The sequence below is a fragment of the Lissotriton vulgaris genome, chromosome 7 (assembly GCF_964263255.1).
Source record: "Lissotriton vulgaris chromosome 7, aLisVul1.2, whole genome shotgun sequence".
NCBI classification, from domain to species: Eukaryota; Metazoa; Chordata; class Amphibia; order Caudata; family Salamandridae; genus Lissotriton; species Lissotriton vulgaris.
The window spans coordinates 99,334,542-99,353,572 of NC_141695.1; the positions used below are offsets into that span (position 1 = coordinate 99,334,542).

Here is a 19,031-nt window from a genome sequence, read left to right on the forward strand (position 1 = left end):
CAATAAAGATGTCACTAAGAACTGGCCGTTCTTACTGTGCTCTCAGGAGTTCTATGACAAATCAAAACAAAAGCAAATGGGGATTTCCCAGGTTGCTGGAGTTTTGGTGTGTTTAGAGAACTCGTTGTGCTTTCTAGGAGTCCAGGGAAGTAGCCTTGCTTAATGTGACTGCATGGGCTACAGCTAGATATGGATAAGGGGGCATATTATCAAGGACAGACGATACATTATCGCCGGTTTTATCGGCAGGAAACTGCCGATAAAGCGGCGATAATGGCCTTGATAATATGCTCTATGAATTCCAATCGAAGCCCATGTTAGATGTGAACACATCTAACATGGACTTCGATTGGAATTCATAGAGCATATTATCAAGGCCATTATCGACGCTTTATCGGCAGTTTCCTGCCGATAAAAGCGGCGATAATGTATCGCCTGTCCTTGATAATATGCCCCATAATTATTATGCCATTATAGGGACATTATTGATTATAACCGTACAAAGGCATAGAATAGGAATATCGAGTTACTAGATAAAAACACAATACCCACTCCACGATCTAATGTCCATCATTACTACAACTAAGCAACAGTAATCATTTAAAGGTGCATGTGTATTCCAACCCACCCCAAAATACATTTTTTGCATTTGAAATGGTGTATGCAAAATACACGAAAGAATATTGGTACTGTACGCTTATTAAGCAGTTTAATCATTCAGTAAAAAAGGATGCATATATATTAGCTGAACGATTCGCGAAAATTACACATGAAATGACTCTTAATACAGAAAAGAAGGTCAAGACCATTCCATCACATATAAATACAGTTGCTGTAAATGTGCTAGAGGCTGAGGTAATATATTGTCTCTAGAGTTACTAAAAATAGAAGCTCTGTTCTTTAAGAATAGTTCTACTTTAAGCACAGTACATGTGCCAGAAAAAATGTAAATATTTTGGAAGTTGAAAAAAAATAATTTCGTTTTCAGGGGAGAAAATAGTTCCAAATGTGTTCAGTAGCTTTTGTTTATCAAAGCTGAAGGCCGAATTCAGAGTTCAGAGGAACGCTGTTTGCTCGTTGCTTAAAAAGTTATTCTTTCTGTTCAGGGGAGAACATCATTTCAGACAGATGTGCAAAAAAGCAGTCTGCAGCTTTAGGTGAAAGTTCGACAGTGCAGTTGTGAGAATGATTGCTGTCATCGATGTCAGGATAAGCAAAGCTCACAGAAGGTCGTACCTGGGTGATGTTGCTCTCATCTCATACTTCACTGCCGCCTAATCGTAGTGGTGAAGTCTCAACGAATGCCGTCATCAGGATTGGTAACCGCTGGGGACAACACGATGCATGAGCCGTTACAGGACTTAGCAAAGTATCGATATCCATTGGTACTGCTGATTGTAGTGTAAGACAGGTGTCCAACACGCATTCTTCTCCGCATAGCATACATCGAAGCACAGGTAAGATGCAATTTTGCCAGATTGGTCTGAATGAAATAAACCAGGTCATATTTAGATCTCTTAGCCGGGCTAATCCAAGGACTTTAGTTATGCGGTCCCGATAGCGTATAGCTAGGATCGTTTCTACAATCGTTGCTGGAGTCTTGTCTGTGATTTGGCTTGCCATATCGGAGCAGAAGGATCAAAAATAAAATTCCTGCTACGAGTCCCAAAAGTAGTGGTAGACCGCCAAAGACAGAATGGACAAAATTGGGAAAGATGCCCAGAACTGTTTCAAAGGGTGCTAACAGTCCCGAAAAAATTGTCTTAAATACATGTGCGATGCCACTGGTATCTGACATATTTAGAATTTGGCTTAGCATTTCTAGGAAATGCACGGGGCAGTTAGTTGATAAAAGTGTATGTATCTCTGCTGTTGTCCTTGCAACTTGCAGATCATACATTTCTTTTGATGACGTAAAAGGCACGGTTGTCTGTAAAAGAACAGACTTCATTCTGCTTAAAGTATCAAATTCATATAGAAGAGATATTGAAAGAAGGCCAAATCGTCGCTTCCATATCTGGAGAGCCGTTTGGATACATATTTGCATACAGCAAGGGACCATGGAACTAACGCTTATGAGATAGGCTTTCCCTGGCACCATGCCACAACAGCTGTGGTCCGTTATTAGAACATAACTCCCGTTAGAAAGTTGTCTAAAGAATGGCTCTATCTGTGTTGCAGGTATGCCGTGTGTTGTAATGGTTAATTCCCCTCTTCTTTCTTCACATCAATGCTCTCTCTGTTCAGCCTGCATGACAGGAGACTAATGTATGATGTCATGGAATGTTGGTGTGTGGACTAGTGGAGAGCGTCAGTTGGAGGATGAGAGGCTGAGCAGAGGGAGACTGCTCCTGGTGGGGCTGTACATCCTATACATCTTTACTTCTATCTTATTTACCATCCTACCTTCATCTTCTACAACTGAACTGAAAATAATAAAGGAACTACCTTGGAACTACCACTCGGCTTACTCCTTGGACTATTTATTTACAAAATTTTGGTGACGTTTGGACTCTTGAACCTACAAACTTACAATCTTCTTTTACATGGAACATTGAAACTGCAACTAAAGAAAAGAAACATTCAAACTAAAGTAGTACAACTTATGATTTACAAGCTTCAAGCAATCTACTTAGCGAAACTGGCAGCCCCAGCCCCACCAGTGACCTTGATACCGGTCAGCCTCCAACTTGGGCGTGCCAGATTCTTCTTTTCTGACCTGTGTCCATATCAACGACAGCCAAAAGCAGGTGAGCTGTGTCTGTCTGTTTTCTACAAGGAAATCTTTCTTTCATGCTGTTTGTGAACATTTTGAAAATTACTCAAGCCTCCAACAAAGCACATGTTTAATTAAAAATGTCATCCTTACATTTTTAAAGAAATTATTGCTTTCTTCTTATAAACGACATTTAATTTACAAGCTGCATTTCAAGGCCTAATTTTTAAAAAAACGAATACTTTCAATTTCAAAAGAAAAGCATGAAATTCGTTTTGACTATGTGCAGTAAATCATCTTTCTAGCTGCCCAAGCTATGCTGTGGAATTTTACAGAAGGACGCTTTTAAACGTCAAGTAATGTAATCTACCTGCTTAAAGTCTTGGTCTAACTGCCTTCTGGAGCCCGTTTTCCATTGGTGAGGAGCTCCTTCCCTTTCACCTTCCTGAGTATTGTGGTGACGCACTAGAACCTTGCAAGAGGGTTCAGTGAACAAGAGGTGTCATGTTTCCTCAGCACGGCTGGAGCTACGTGGTTAACGCGCCGTCATCTTCACCATGGCAACGTGTCATGACAGTTCACGCCTGGAGCTACGTTTTGAACGCCACTTCAGGAAGTGGTGTAGAATCACTGACGGTGCAGTTGTATTTTAAATCCTTCCTTGCTGCCCTCCCTAGAGAGATTTGAAGGTGCTGTGTAACCACATTACTCCGTTTTCTTTTCCACAGCGTTATTAAGCTGTTAGCTGTGGGAATCTCGTTCTTGTGAGGTGTGTCAGCAGCAAAGTGCGGACCTGCAACAGCGAGGAATAGTCAGTGTGCTTTTGTTGTTGTGGTAGCTTCTGCGCCAAACGAAGATATAGTCTTCATTTGTCATTTTCTCTAACACTCTTTCTGCAATGTGCCATTCAAATCACTACCACTTGCTGCGAGTTCACCTTTTAACCATCGAAACTTCTCCTCATTCTGCCATGAACCATTTTGGGAATAATTATTTTTCAGCATACTGTCCTTGCACATTTATGTTTTACCCCGGTGACAGGCACACCTTTGACTTTGATGGAATGGCGCTTTATTTCAATGAAACTTGCCTGTCACTCTCCGTGGTTAGATAAGATTTGGCATTATTCGAAAAAACTTTCATTATTTAGCCTTTATTCCTTTTAATATACATTGTGCGCCATTTTCTGGCTTGTTTTGGAATCGCTCATGCCAAGCTGAGCACTGTTTCTTATTCTATTTAAAATGTTATTTCATTCTAATGATTTTTCAATGTTCTTGCTTATATGCTGAGTATTATGAAACGTCTACATTTACTTTACAAAGTTAAAATTGCATTTTGGTGAGTGTTCCTCATTGCTTGAAAGTTTGGGTGAGTATTTCTCATTACTTGAATGATTTTATTTACGAGTTAGTGCGCATTTATACAGGTCCCTGTAATTTACATTTACGTTACAAAGTTTAATTGCAGTTTAGGTGAGTCTATCTCATTGCTTGAATGTTTGGGTGAGTGTATCTCATTGCTTGATGCATTAATTTTACATAGGTTACTGTATCCTGGTATTTTGGTTACGTGTGAGTGTATCCCATTACTTGTTATTTATGTGAGGTGTCTTCTTTGTTGACTACTAGTTGTCACGCATGCATTTTATACATTCTGGTTATGGTCCAGTCAAGTCTCAGCGCTGGTTCGCTGTTTACTCAACGGCTCTTGTGTATCCATCTTTCTTTTGTTGCCGATGATTGGATCTTTGATGCATAGGCGAGCCTGAGACGTCAGGTTCACTTATGTTGTGCGTGTGTTTCTCTTCTTCTTTCTTTTACTTGTGACGTAGTGTCTCTTTCAGTGTGGGTATTTTCTTGGCACAGGTCTGGTTTTGCCTTCCTTTGTGAGATATGGGGATTGTGTGCGTGCCATTAAGTTGCTTATATTTCATTGTGCATTCTTTGCTTGCATTTTCATTATTATTACATTGCATTTCTAAGTTGCTTATATTTCGTTGTGCATTCATTGCTTGCATTTTCATTATCATTACATTGTATTTCATTGTTTTGCATTATTGCACTATGTTCCATTTTAATTAATCGCTTTATTGTATTCCATTATTGCATTGTCTGTATATTCCTTCTGTTTCTTTACTTCTTATTCTTCTATTGCCTTTTGTTGTGAAGAGAGAGGATATGTTGTAATGGTTAATTCCCCTCTTCTTTCTTCACATCAATGCTCTCTCTGTTCAGCCTGCATGACAGGAGACTAATGTATGATGTCATGGAATGTTGGTGTGTGGACTAGTGGAGAGCGTCAGTTGGAGGATGAGAGGCTGAGCAGAGGGAGACTGCTCCTGGTGGGGCTGTACATCCTATACATCTTTACTTCTATCTTATTTACCATCCTACCTTCATCTTCTACAACTGAACTGAAACTAATAAAGGAACTACCTTGGAACTACCACTTGGCTTACTCCTTGGACTATTTATTTACAACACCGTGCTGGTGGCATGAAAGGTTATTTGAAGTCCCCTCACAGGCCCCATGCAAATTAATACCTTGGCACAGAAGTATACCGCTTAGTGATCATTTACAATTGTTACCACTAAGAAATACATTCTGTTTCTTGTCACTATAACATGTGTGTATGTAAGGAAATTTCCATGATGACTTAATGTACCCTTTACCCAACCTTTCATACCGGCCTGCTGGTATATACTCTTGGCAATTTTTAATTTGGAAAGTTGTTATCGGAATTGTGATTATTCCGTGTATTTTCCATTCAATGACAGGTCTTTCTGACATTGTCAATGGTAATCTCTCAAGTTTTTCAATGCTCAGAATCGTATAGTCTTCTCCTTTTTGTGCCAAACTGATTTGTTTATCAGTAAGGTTAAAGATAGAGAATAATGACGTTGTGTTTATCAAACGCCATGGCATGTATCCTGAACGCAGATTTTGCAACATCCAGCCTAGCTGTACAATAGAACGTAATTGGGACTGACCGTGTTGTAACATTAGTAAGTCCTGATCTATTATATTGATAGCAGATGATACAATACTGTCCAGTGAATATATTCTGGAGGACAGAGTCATAAACCCATTGTCCACAACAGAAAGTGATTTTTCCAAATTAATACGATCAATTTCTCGTATTTTCTCTGCTGTCTCAATTTGAGTTACTTTCCAAGCTTCGTTGTACGCAGCGTATATACCGGCCGATATGAAACGTTTTTGACGCTGTTTGCGTGGTCCCATTAAGAAATCACGCAAGTCAGCACCGTCTTTAAGTAAAGTCAAGTGTTGCTTAATTTCAGCCAGTGAGGATGTTTGTAGCCATTCAAGGCATAGTTTCCCTACACTGTATGTTGTAACTATCCCTGGATGTTGTCTCTGGGAGTATCTAGGGTCTGGTCTGGTCATTTTGAACTCCTGTATTTTGTTCAGGAATCTATCTTGACAGTTATTTGTGTCAATTGGCCAGATCAACCATTTTTTCCAAACAGGATGTGTTCTGTTTTGGTGTAAAATATGGGATACGTCTATCTCAACATCTGTAGTGGTATTACTATCAGGTATTGGCTTTAGAGACAGTTTATTTAAGTCCTTAATCTTAGCTAGGCCAAGACAAGTTGTCGGTTGAATGGTGTCATTCAAGAATATTATTTGTTCTGGGATCATGCAGCTCTAAATAATGCTTCTAAACCTTGGACTTGCCAATTTTTTGTACCCCAGATGGTTTTCGTTTCAATGTTATTTTTCCAGAAATCAAAACCAAATACAATAATTTTTTCAAAAAATGTTTCAGAATAAATCAATTTAGTATTTGTCAACATTGTTTTTATCCCTGTCTTATTTAACAGTTTAAAATAAAACGTTTCTGCATCAATTGTGTTAAACCCTGAGAAGTATGGGAATTTCTCATACAATGTTTTCTAACTGCCTTTTGGTGGAGTAGCACAATGTTCCCATTGATTATACTTTAAAACATTTCAAGGTAGAGCAGATTTATGTAAATAGTGATGTGCAAAGTGGTTGTAGCAGTACATTTATTCATAATTCGACGAACCTTGTAAGTAATCATGTTCTGTAAATGTTGCTGACATTACTAAATCTGACATCATATTATTTATACTTTCAAAGTCCCAATCATCAGAGAATGTACTTGGTTTGACATAGTCACTTAAAGAAACCTTGAACTGATGTGGATATTTCAAGAGTTCAACCGGGCCATAGATTTTGTAATCCGTTTTGTCCCAAGCTACCCCAACGGGTATTGAAATGGCTGTGACATTCACTGATGATAGTTCTCTTTTCTCTATGTGAGATGACTTGTGTGGCTTTAGAACCAAGTTGATGTTCTGGCTTTCTGTGTCCCTTGTACTGTATTTTCCCTCAACAAATTTTCCCAAACAAAGTACCATAATGAGCCAAAGCAGGAGGAAAAGTACACCTAACACAATCCAAAATTCAATCCGTGGAGAAATCAGATATGTTTCTTTGAGTTGATGAAAGAGTTCAGTTAATTTGTCTTTGAAGGTTTTTGTTGCTGGCGTTTCTTAAGGTTTGCTTGGATCTTCAGAAAAGTTATCGAAATTGATGAAGTAGCCAGATGCAGTTCTGTCAATTGTTGGAATTGCTTCCGAATTTTCCTTTGCTTTTTCATTTTTTCTTTCATTAGCATAGTCTGAGGCTACATCGTTGTAGACAGGTGTTTCTTGACGAACTGTTTCAATTTGAGTTCCAAGAGGCACAAGTTCCATGGCATTGTTGCATTTTTATTCACTGTAGTTTTATCAAATGTGATTAGTCTCTCAGTTTGAACCTCTTGGATTGTAGCAAATTTTGGTATTCTGCTATTTTTCGGGAGTCCACTGGGCCTTCTACTTATTATTGGCCACACGATGGTGGTTTTACCAGGTCGATGGATACAACTTGGTTCTCCTTTTTACCAGCAAGGGGCGGTAGTACAACTGATCTAGTTCCGCTGATAGCTAAGACAGGTACTGCTTTTCTGTAAGAAGGCCCAAATTCCTTCTTCACCGCGATCTTCTCTGTGACCAGATCCCCAATCTTTGTAATCCAGACAGGCCTTGCTGGGACAGGTGGTTTATCTTCAGTGGCTGCTGACTGCTGTTTTAACTTTATGTTGCTCAGGTCTTTTCTTGTTTCATTTAAGTCCTGTAACACAGCCAAACGATCTTTGGTATCAAAGCATTTATTTTCTACCACTGAAGTCTGACTATCTAAGTCCTGAATATACATTCTAGTTCCGAACAATAGTTCGTACGGGCTGAAACCTTTTAGAGAATTTCTTGGCAGGTTATTAAGACTACGTTGGACACTTGTTAAATGTTGGACCCACCCATCACCCGAACCTAATACCCTTGCCGTTATAGATTGCTTTATGTCCCGGTTTTTTCTTTCCACAATACAATTTCCCTCAGGATGGAAGGGACAAGAGTACCGCAATGCAATGCCCATGCTGGTCATGGCCTCCTTATAAGCTCGAGAGCAGGACCCTGGTCAGAATGTAGCATGCAAATTGCGTATGTGCCGATAAAGACTCGCAAATCTTTTCTAACAGTTCTGGCATCAGCCGAGCGCTGGGGCCACATCCAAATGAATCTCGTGCAGGAATCCACTGCGACCATGATATATTTATAGTTACCATCCCTTTGTAAGGGACCACAGTGGTCCAGGTAAACACACGCTAATGGTTTATCTGACATTAGAAAGGGGTGTCTGCGTAGGTCGTTTCACTGTTGATACTTTCATTCTTTGGCATATTTCGCATTCTAGAACATATTTCTTAGTTTGTATTCTCATGCACGGCCACCAATATCTCTGTTTTAATAAGGATATTGTGGCGGAAACACCAGCATGTGCAGAAGCGAGCCCTTTGTGTGCCGCTGTAATTAGTCCTAACCTGTGTTCCATGTTTGGAATTGACCTATCCCCCATTCCAGGGATTCGAGCAAATGGAACATTATTCGCATCAGTTATGTATGAGTACTTTACTGGAAAGCCTTTCGAGAGTGTTTTTCTGTCCTCTTTTACTGACGCACTGACAGCTTGCATTATATCGCTGTCTTTTTTTGTTTTTGACCGGGTGTTAGCAGCTACGGAAGCCGTTTGCACAGCTGCCTTCGCGGCTTCATCAGCCAATGAATTCCCCGCAACGTGAACGCCATCACGTTGATGACTCAGTGTATGTATCACATGAGTCTTCTGTAGTTCTTTCTGTAAAATAACTATTTGTTTTCAAAGCATTTTATGCTTGATTGTGCCACCTTTTGCATCTTTGAAACCGTTTTGAACCCAGTTCTGCAAGTATTCATTATAAGACTGAACGCAGTAATATGAATCTCACACTATTAGTGTGGGGAATTCGCAATCGGTATTTTCTAGCTGAGCTGTACAATATCCGAGAGATTGCATTTTAGTGACCAGTGGTCTAAATTTTCCTTTGTGCCAACGACCTTTAACAATCGCGCACACAGTACTGTAAGCTTGTTTACCCCCAACTGTGGGTTGTGCTGATCCGTCAGTATATATTATACAGCCGTAGTGTTCTAGAGGCAGGACTTCGGTTGGCAGAGGACATTCATATTCATATTGAAGAAATTCTTGTGTTTTTAAATTAGGATCAAATTCATATACTACGTCTGTTGCAGCAAGAGAATTAACCCATTGGATCCATCTCGGATGTAGTGCTTTAGCATTTGGAATGCTTGCTTTTGTTACCGCTTCTAGTGCTGGTATCGGTGTAACGATTAATATTTGTTTACCTTGTGCTAGGGCCCTTTCTTTTGCTACAGCAGTCTGATCCGCAGTTAGAATTTTTTCAGTTGAACTGAACTTCATTTTAGCTTTTGTGTACAAATGTGATTTGTAAGCTATTGGTACCGTTTCTCCATTATTAGAGGCCAGGTACGTGAATCTGCATCTTCCTCGGATGACTCTGATTACAAGGTTACGTGTGTTGTCGTGAGTTTGTAATTTTGTTTTAGTTAACATGTCTGTTTGAAATGATCTCAAAATTTCTGTGTGTTTCTGAGTCCAATTGATTGGTTTAAAATCAGGTTTTATTAATTCGTAGAGAGGTTTAACCCTCTCTGCATAACTTAGAATGTAAGTTCTTCCAAAATTCAGGAAACCTAGTATTGATTGTAAGTTCTTCAGCGTTTTTGGTGCTTGGAGTACAGCGCACTTCTCTAAGAAGTTGTCTGCTAGGCTTCTGCCTTCACTTCATATTTGAATTCGTAACCCTCTGCTGCGAACCCAAGTATTATGGTGTTCACTCTTTTCAAGTGAGTATCCAGGTCATCATCTGTGAGATAGATGTCATGGACATAAGATAATGCCTCATCATCATATATTTGTAGTAACTCTGTTACCCTTGCTGAGAATAATCCTGGGCTATTCTTCAATCCCTGTGGGATTCAACAGAAATTTTTCTGTGACCCCATTATTGAGAAAGCGGTTAAATACCTGCTTTCGGGTGCAATGTTTTGACAAAAGAATCCATTAGAGATGTCTAATATTGTTTTGCATTTTTTGCGAACAATGTTATTCAATAGTGCCGCACTGTGCGAATTTTGTACCGCAAATGTCTTGCAACATGAGTTAAGGTGTCTGTAGTCCAAGACTAGACAATATGAATCCTCTGGTTTGGAGACAGGAAACAAAGGATTGTTCATTTGAGAGGTGCATGTTTCATTAATTGGGTACTGCCTTTGTGCAGTTGGTTGACATTTTAACTGGATTTTGTGAGGAGGAGAGTCCTCATCCCATCCTACATGATTTTTATATAATGCAGGTGCTTGAGCTACTGCCCATTTTCTTGCATATGTGTATTTTCTATGAATTGGAATATGATTTGAGAAGGCAGGCATAATCATTTCTTCGCCATGAGGGCACTCCCTGACAAACTCTGGTGGCCAGTCTTTCTCAGCTAGAAGGATGTCATAGCCTTTTGAAAGGTTATCCCAAAACAGACCCCTTACTTTCCTAGTCTTATCTCCCTCTATACGCAATGTTATTTTGTATATTTTATGAGGTTTGCTAACTCTGGTATCTGCAGTTTACACCTGAATGTATTCATTTGTGTCCACTGTCTCCAGATGATTCATCAAGATCTTGCGAGCTATTGTCACTTATGCTGCGCTGTCTAGCATTGTCTGGGCCCACTCTCCGTTTTTCAGCTGTGTCCTCAGTATCCTCGGCATTTTTGATTACTTTAATACTGGCTACCTTCTTTCTTGGAAATTGTAATTTTTTACTTTGAGCAGGTTCCTTGTCTTTGGACTTGACTTGCTCTTCCCTGTGTTCTGACCGTCCTCTCCTTTTCGATTTCTGCGAGGAAGTCTGAAAAGATCAAGAAGGACGTGTATCAATATCTTGATATCTATCAGGTTTTTTCAAATTATCCCTATTTCTAAGGTTGTATCTTTTCTCAGAGGGCTCCCTCTGGGGAGACGTGTGTCCTTGATCTGGAGATCTTTCTCTCCGCCGAGGAGACCTTCCTCTGGACTGGAATCTGTTTTCTTTGGGAGTGGATTGTTTATTTCCATTCCAAGTTCTTTTTTGGAGTGTTTAGATTATTTTTAATAAATGTATTTTCAGGATTTTCAGTTAGTTGGGGTTTTACCGGTTTCCCACCCAAACTATCTCTACCTAGTTCTTCATAGGATTTTTCTATGATTCTGGCAAGTCCAATTGGTTGGTCTGCTATATCTGTTTCTTTCAATTTCTGGAGGTAAGTTATATCCTCCATTGCCAATTGAACTAACTCTCTATATGCCTTTGTTAATTCTTTTTTTTTAACTAAGAGTTCTTTGCTTGACATATTATCAATGTCTGGATGTGGTGTGTAGCTGGCTAGAACCGGCCACGTTGCTCCTGGTCTACCTAGTGGACCGAGCCTGGTGATGTGATTATTATGTTTTAGGGCGCCTTTAAAACAGAGCAGGTGCTCTTGGTAATTTAGTGGGATTTCAACCTCTTCGAAAGGAGTGTATTCATCTGGAGGTTCCTCTATTTTGTAATAGTGGAAGGCGTGTGTTACAGCGTTTGCTGCTGGAAAGTTTATCCATGAATAGAATACCTCTGTCTGCCGATATTCATGGGCCTCTACCACGAATATGACTGTACCACCTCGTGATGTCAGTCCATTTCCTATAAGTTTAAGAGTTATAGTTTTTCTTATGTTGACCGGAATGAGTATAGCATTCGGATCATTCTGTAGGAGAGTCTTGTCATCTGCTGTGAGTTGAGCTGCTATTCTAGCTCTCTCCCTTTCTTCTTCACTTTCCCCCATTTTACTGGTAGAAAGGTTTTTGATGCAGATCAAGATTCAAGGAAACAAAGATTAGGTGCACAATATTTTGGAACTCTATATCCTTCAACGTTGAATAAACCAAAAACTATACATAGGAATCTCTTCCTACTAAGTTCCGGCGAATTTTAACCTTTCACCCACTCCAGTAGTCTAATGGAGTATTTACGCGAAAAAAGGGTCTGTGTGAAAAGGCACGACTGAGTTACTCTAACGTCTTGCGTTAGTTTTATCGCCTTACCAAACGTTGGGCACCATGTAGTGTAGTTCCTATATTCCCAATAGGCTCTGCGCATTGGAATAATATATTCAGCATATTAGACGTAGGACTGAGGTCGACTAGGTCTCTACTGACTATATTAGACATAAGGTTTGCCAGCTAGCTCAAAGGTCACTAGAAACTTTCTTGAATAAACGAGGAGGAGTTTAACCTCCCTGGATAGACAAGAAGGGATTAGCTTCCGACAACCATATAACATGACAACTTTGCTCCCTCAGAATAAGAGTATATCTCTAGAGTCGTGTGAAAACAATAGACAGCTATTTCACTCAGTCAAATGTGCGTATTTAGTTTCACCAGAGTGCAGAGAAAAGAGAGACGGGCGTTTTCAATAAAAGGTATAATTTATTGAGCACTCTTCTTTCTCATGCAAGAGAAATGAATTGCCACAATTGCAATACTTAATGTAAAGTAAAGTGCGTACAGTAAAAGGAGTATTATGAAATAATACTGTAAAAGCATTGATATGATTTCTTAGCCATAAGATACTTAAAATGGACAAAATGTATACATACATATATATATTGACTAACATACTCAACTGGTGCTTCTAAATACGCCTACCGCGGTGTACCTGACCTAAGCCAAATACGTGGGAAGGAGTAAGTAAGTAGCAGTTAAAGTTAAGTTGGTTTTGCCAAGAATCTGACTCAAGAATTCTCTTTAAAGGTTTAGTCAGCTCCGTACCTTGGTAATAGAATGTGGGAGGTCTGGTATCTCTTTCCTCAGGACTCGATATTCCAGCAACCCGCAAGGGTAGGCTGGAAACGCCGGAGCTGGATTTTCTCGGCTGGAGAAAAAGACAGCGTCTTTCTCAGCGCGTCAAAGAGGAGGGGCAGCGTTGGTGGGCTCTCGGGCAAGTAGATAGCTGCTCTGCTACAAAACCACCACTGAGTGTTTGCTTAAGGCAACGTTGGTATATTTATACCTGAAAGGTGCCGGGTTTGACGTAAGGTTGGGCATAAGACGTCAATAAAGATGTCACTAAGAACTGGCCGTTCTTACTGTGCTCTCAGGAGTTCTATGACAAATCAAAACAAAAGCAAATGGGGATTTCCCAGGTTGCTGGAGTTTTGGTGTGTTTAGAGAACTCGTTGTGCTTTCTAGAAGTCCGGGGAAGTAGCCTTGCTTAATGTGACTGCATGGGCTACAGCTAGATATGGATAAGGGGGCATATTATCAAGGACAGACGATACATTATCGCCGGTTTTATCGGCAGGAAACTGCCGATAAAGCGGCGATAATGGCCTTGATAATATGCTCTATGAATTCCAATCGAAGCCCATGTTAGATGTGAACACATCTAACATGGACTTCGATTGGAATTCATAGAGCATATTATCAAGGCCATTATCGACGCTTTATCGGCAGTTTCCTGCCGATAAAAGCGGCGATATTGTATCGCCTGTCCTTGATAATATGCCCCATAATTCTTATGCCATTATAGGGACATTATTGATTATAACCGTACAAAGGCATAGAATAGGAATATTGAGTTACTAGATAAAAACACAATACCCACTCCACGATCTAATGTCCATCATTACTACAACTAAGCAACAGTAATCATTTAAAGGTGCATGTGTATTCCAACCCACCCCAAAATACATTTTTTGCATTTGAAATGGTGTATGCAAAATGCACGAAAGAATATTGGTACTGTACGCTTATTAAGCAGTTTAATCATTCAGTAAAAAAGGATGCATATATATTAGCTGAACGATTCGCGAAAATTACACATGAAATGACTCTTAATACAGAAAAGAAGGTCAAGACCATTCCATCACATATAAATACAGTTGCTGTAAATGTGCTAGAGGCTGAGGTAATATATTGTCTCTAGAGTTACTAAAAATAGAAGCTCTGTTCTTTAAGAATAGTTCTACTTTAAGCACAGTACATGTGCCAGAAAAAATGTAAATATTTTGGAAGTTGAAAAAAAATAATTTCGTTTTCAGGGGAGAAAATAGTTCCAAATGTGTTCAGTAGCTTTTGTTTATCAAAGCTGAAGGCCGAATTCAGAGTTCAGAGGAACGCTGTGTGCTCGTTGCTTAAAAAGTTATTCTTTCTGTTCAGGGGAGAACATCATTTCAGACAGATGTCAAAAAAGCAGTCTACAGCTTTAGGTGAAAGTTCGACAGTGCAGTTGTGAGAATGATTGCTATCATCGATGTCAGGATAAGCAAAGCTCACAGAAGGTCGTACCTGGGTGATGTTTCTCTCATCTCATACTTCACTGCCGCATAATCGTAGTGGTGAAGTCTCAACGAATGCCGTCATCAGGATTGGTAACCGCTGGGGACAACACGATGCATGAGCCGTTACAGGACTTAGCAAAGTATCGATATCCATTGGTACTGCTGATTGTAGTGTAAGACAGGTGTCCAACACGCATTCTTCTCCGCATAGCATACATCGAAGCACAGGTAAGATGCAATTTTGCCAGATTGGTCTGAATGAAAGAAACCAGGTCATATTCAGATCTCTTAGCCAGGCTAATCCAAGGACTTTAGTTATGCGGTCCCGATAGCGTATAGCTAGGATCGTTTCTTGTATCGTTGCTGGAGTCTTGTCTGTGATTTGGCTTGCCATATCGGAGCAGAAGGATCAAAAATAAAATTCCTGCTACGAGTCCCAAAAGTAGTGGTAGACCGCCAAAGACAGAATGGACAAAATTGGGAAAGATGCCCAGAACTGTTTCAAAGGGTGTTAACAGTCCCGAAAAAATTGTCTTAAATACATGTGCGATGCCACTGGTATCTGACATATTTAGAATTTGGCTTAGCATTTCTAGGAAATGCACGGGGCAGTTAGTTGATAAAAGTGTATGTATCTCTGCTGTTGTCCTTGCAACTTGCAGATCATACGTTTCTTTTGATGACGTAAAAGGCACGGTTGTCTGTAAAAGAACAGACTTCATTCTGCTTAAAGTATCAATTCGTATAGAAGAGATATTCAAAGAAGGCCAAATCGTCGCTTCCATATCTGGAGAGCCGTTTGGATACAATATTTGCATACAGCAAGGGACCATTGAACTAACGCTTATGAGATAGGCTTTCCCTGGCACCATGCCACAACAGCTGTGGTCCGTTATTAGAACGTAACTCCCGTTAGAAAGTTGTCTAAAGAATGGCTCTATCTGTGTTGCAGGTATGCCGTGCTGGTGGCATGAAAGGTTATTTGAAGTCCCCTCACAGGCCCCATGCAAATTAATACCTTGGCACAGAAGTATACCGTTTAGTGATCATTTACAATTGTTACCACTAAGAAATACATTCTGTTTCTTGTCACTATAACATGTGTGTATGTAAGGTAATTTCCATGATGACTTAATGTACCCTTTACCCAACCTTTCATACCGGCCTGCTTGTATATACTCTTGGCAATTTTTAATTTGGAAAGTTGTTATCGGAATTGTGATTATTCCGTGTATTTTCCATTCAATGACAGGTCTTTCTGACATTGTCAATGGTAATCTCTCAAGTTTTTCAATGCTCAGAATCGAAATAGTCTTCTCCTTTTTGTGCCAAACTGATTTGTTTATCAGTAAGGTTAAAGATAGAGAATAATGACGGTTTGTTTATCAAACGCCATGGCACGTATCCTGAACGCAGATTTTGCAACATCCAGCCTAGCTGTACAATAGAACGTAATTGGGACTGACCGTGTTGTAACATTAGTAAGTCCTGATCTATTATATTGATAGCAGATGATACAATACTGTCCAGTGAATATATTCTGGAGGACAGAGTCATAAACCCATTGTCCACAACAGAAAGTGATTTTTCCAAATGAATACGATCAATTTCTCGTATTTTTTCCGCTGTCTCAATTTGAGTTACTTTCCAAGCTTCGTTGTACGCAGCGTATATACCCGCCGATATGAAACGTTTTTGACGCTGTTTGCGTGGTCCCATTAAGAAATCACGCAAGTCAGCACCGTCTTTAAGTAAAGTCAAGTGTTGCTTAATTTCAGCCAGTGAGGATGTTTGTAGCCATTCAAGGCATAGTTTGCCTACACTGTATGTTGTAACTATCCCTGGATGTTGTCTCTGGGAGTATCTAGGGTCTGGTCTGGTCATTTTGAACTCCTGTATTTTGTTCAGGAATCTATCTTGACAGTTATTTGTGTCAATTGGCCAGATCAACCATTTTTTCCAAACAGGATGTGTTCTGTTTTGGTGTAAAATATGGGATACGTCTATCTCAACATCTGTAGTGGAATTACTATCAGGTATTGGCTTTAGAGACAGTTTATTTAAGTCCTTAATCTTAGCTAGGCCAAGACAAGTTGTCGGTTGAATGGTGTCATTCAAGAATATTATTTGTTCTGGGATCATGCAGCTCTAAATAATGCTTCTAAACCTTGGACTTGCCAATTTTTTGTACCCCAGATGGTTTTCGTTTCAATGTTATTTTTCCAGAAATCAAAACCAAATGTAATAATTTTTTCATAAAATGTTTCAGAATAAATCAATTTAGTATTTGTCAACATTGTTTTTATCCCTGTCTTATTTAACAGTTTAAAATAAAACGTTTCTGCATCAATTGTGTTAAACCCTGAGAAGTATGGGAATTTCTCATACAATGTTTTCTAACTGCCTTTTGGTGGAGTAGCACAATGTTCCCATTGATTATACTTTAAAACATTTCAACGTTGAGCAGATTTATGTAAATAGTTATGTGCAAAGTGGTTGTAGCAGAACATTTATTCATAATTCGACGAACCTTGTAAGTAATCATGTTCTGTAAATTTTGCTGACATTACTAAATCTGACATCATATTATTTATACTTTCAAAGTCCCAATCATCAGAGAATGTACTTGGTTTGACATAGTCACTTAAAGAAACCTTGAACTGATGTGGATATTTCAAGAGTTCAACCGGGCCATAGATTTTGTAATCCGTTTTGTCCCAAGCTACCCCACCGGGTATTGGAATGGCTGTGACATTCACTGATGATAGTTCTCTTTTCTCTATGTGAGATGACTTGTGTGGCTTTAGAACAAAGTTGATGTTCTGGCTTTCTGTGTCCATTGTACTGTATTTTCCCTCAACAAATTTTCCCAAACAAAGTACCATGATGAGCCAAAGCAGGAGGAAAAGTACACCTAACACAATCCAAAATTCAATCCGTGGAGAAATCAGATATGTTTCTTTGAGTTGATGAAAGAGTTCAGTTAATTTGTCTTTGAAGGTTTTTGTTGCTGGCGTTTCTTAAGGTTTGCTTGGATCTTCAGAAAAGTTATCGAAATTGATGAAGTAGCCAGATGCAGTTCTGTCAATTGTTGGAATTGCTTCCGAATTTTCCTTTGCTTTTTAATTTTTTCTTTCATTAGCATAGTCTGAGGCTACATCGTTGTAGACAGGTGTTTCTTGACGAACTGTTTCAATTTGAGTTCCAAGAGGCACAAGTTCCATTGCATTGTTGCATTTTTATTCACTGTAGTTTTATCAAATGTGATTAGTCTCTCAGTTTGAACCTCTTGGATTGTAGCAAATTTTGGTATTCTTCTATTTTTCAGGAGTCCACTGGGCCTACTACTTATTATTGGCCACACAATGGTGGTTTTACCAGGTCGATGGATACAACTCGGTTCTCCTTTTTACCAGCAAGGGGCGGTAGTACAACTGATCTTGTTCCGCTGATAGCTAAGACAGGTACTGCTTTTCTGTAAGAAGGCCCAAATTCCTTCTTCACCGCGATCTTCTCTGTGACCAGATCCCCAATCTTTGTAATCCAGACAGGCCTTGCTGGGACAGGTGGTTTATCTTCAGTGGCTGCTGACTGCTGTTTTAACTTTATGTTGCTCAGGTCTTTTCTTGTTTCATTTAAGTCCTGTAACACAGCCAAACGATCTTTGGTATCAAAGCATTTATTTTCTACCACTGAAGTCTGACTATCTAAGTCCTGAATATACATTCTATTTCCGAACAATAGTTCGTACGGGCTGAAACCTTTTAGAGAATTTCTTGGCAGGTTATTAAGACTACGTTGGACACTTGTTAAATGTTGGACCCACCCATCACCCGAACCTAATACCCTTGCCGTTATAGATTGCTTTATGTCCCGGTTTTTTCTTTCCACAATCCAATTTCCCTCAGGATGGAAGGGACAAGAGTACCGCAATGCAATGTCCATGCTGGTCATGGCCTCCTTATAAGCTCGAGAGCAGGACCCTGGTCAGAATGTAGCATGCAAATTGCGTATGTGCCGATAAAGACTCGCAAATCTTTTAAAACAGTTCTGGCATCAGCCGAGCTCTGGGGCCACATCCAAATGAATCTCGTGCAGGAATCCACTGCGACCATGATATATTTATAGTTACCATCCCTTTGTAAGGGACCACAGTGGTCCAGGTAAACACACGCTAATGGTTTATCTGACATTAGAAAGGGGTGTCTGCGTAGGTCGTTTCACTGTTGATACTTTCATTCTTTGGCATATTTCGCATTCTAGAACATATTTTTTAGTTTGTATTCTCATGCGCGGCCACCAATATCTCTGTTTTAATAATGATATTGTGGCGGAAACACCAGCATGTGCAGAAGCAAGCCCTTTGTGTGCCGCTGTAATTAGTCCTAACCTGTGTTCCATGTTTGGAATTGAACTATCCCCCATTCCAGGGATTTGAGCAAATGGAACATTATTCGCATCAGTTATGTATGAGTACTTTACTGGAAAGCCTTTCGAGAGTGTTTTTCT

The 19,031-nt window shown here is 39.6% G+C and overlaps 1 protein-coding gene across 1 annotated transcript in view; it reads left to right on the forward strand.

Annotated features, from left to right (window-relative positions):
- LOC147700907 (killer cell lectin-like receptor subfamily B member 1B allele A) overlaps window positions 1-19,031 on the forward strand; it is a 550,617-nt gene that overhangs the window by 139,007 nt on the left and 392,579 nt on the right. The gene's annotated exons all lie outside the window — the stretch shown is intronic.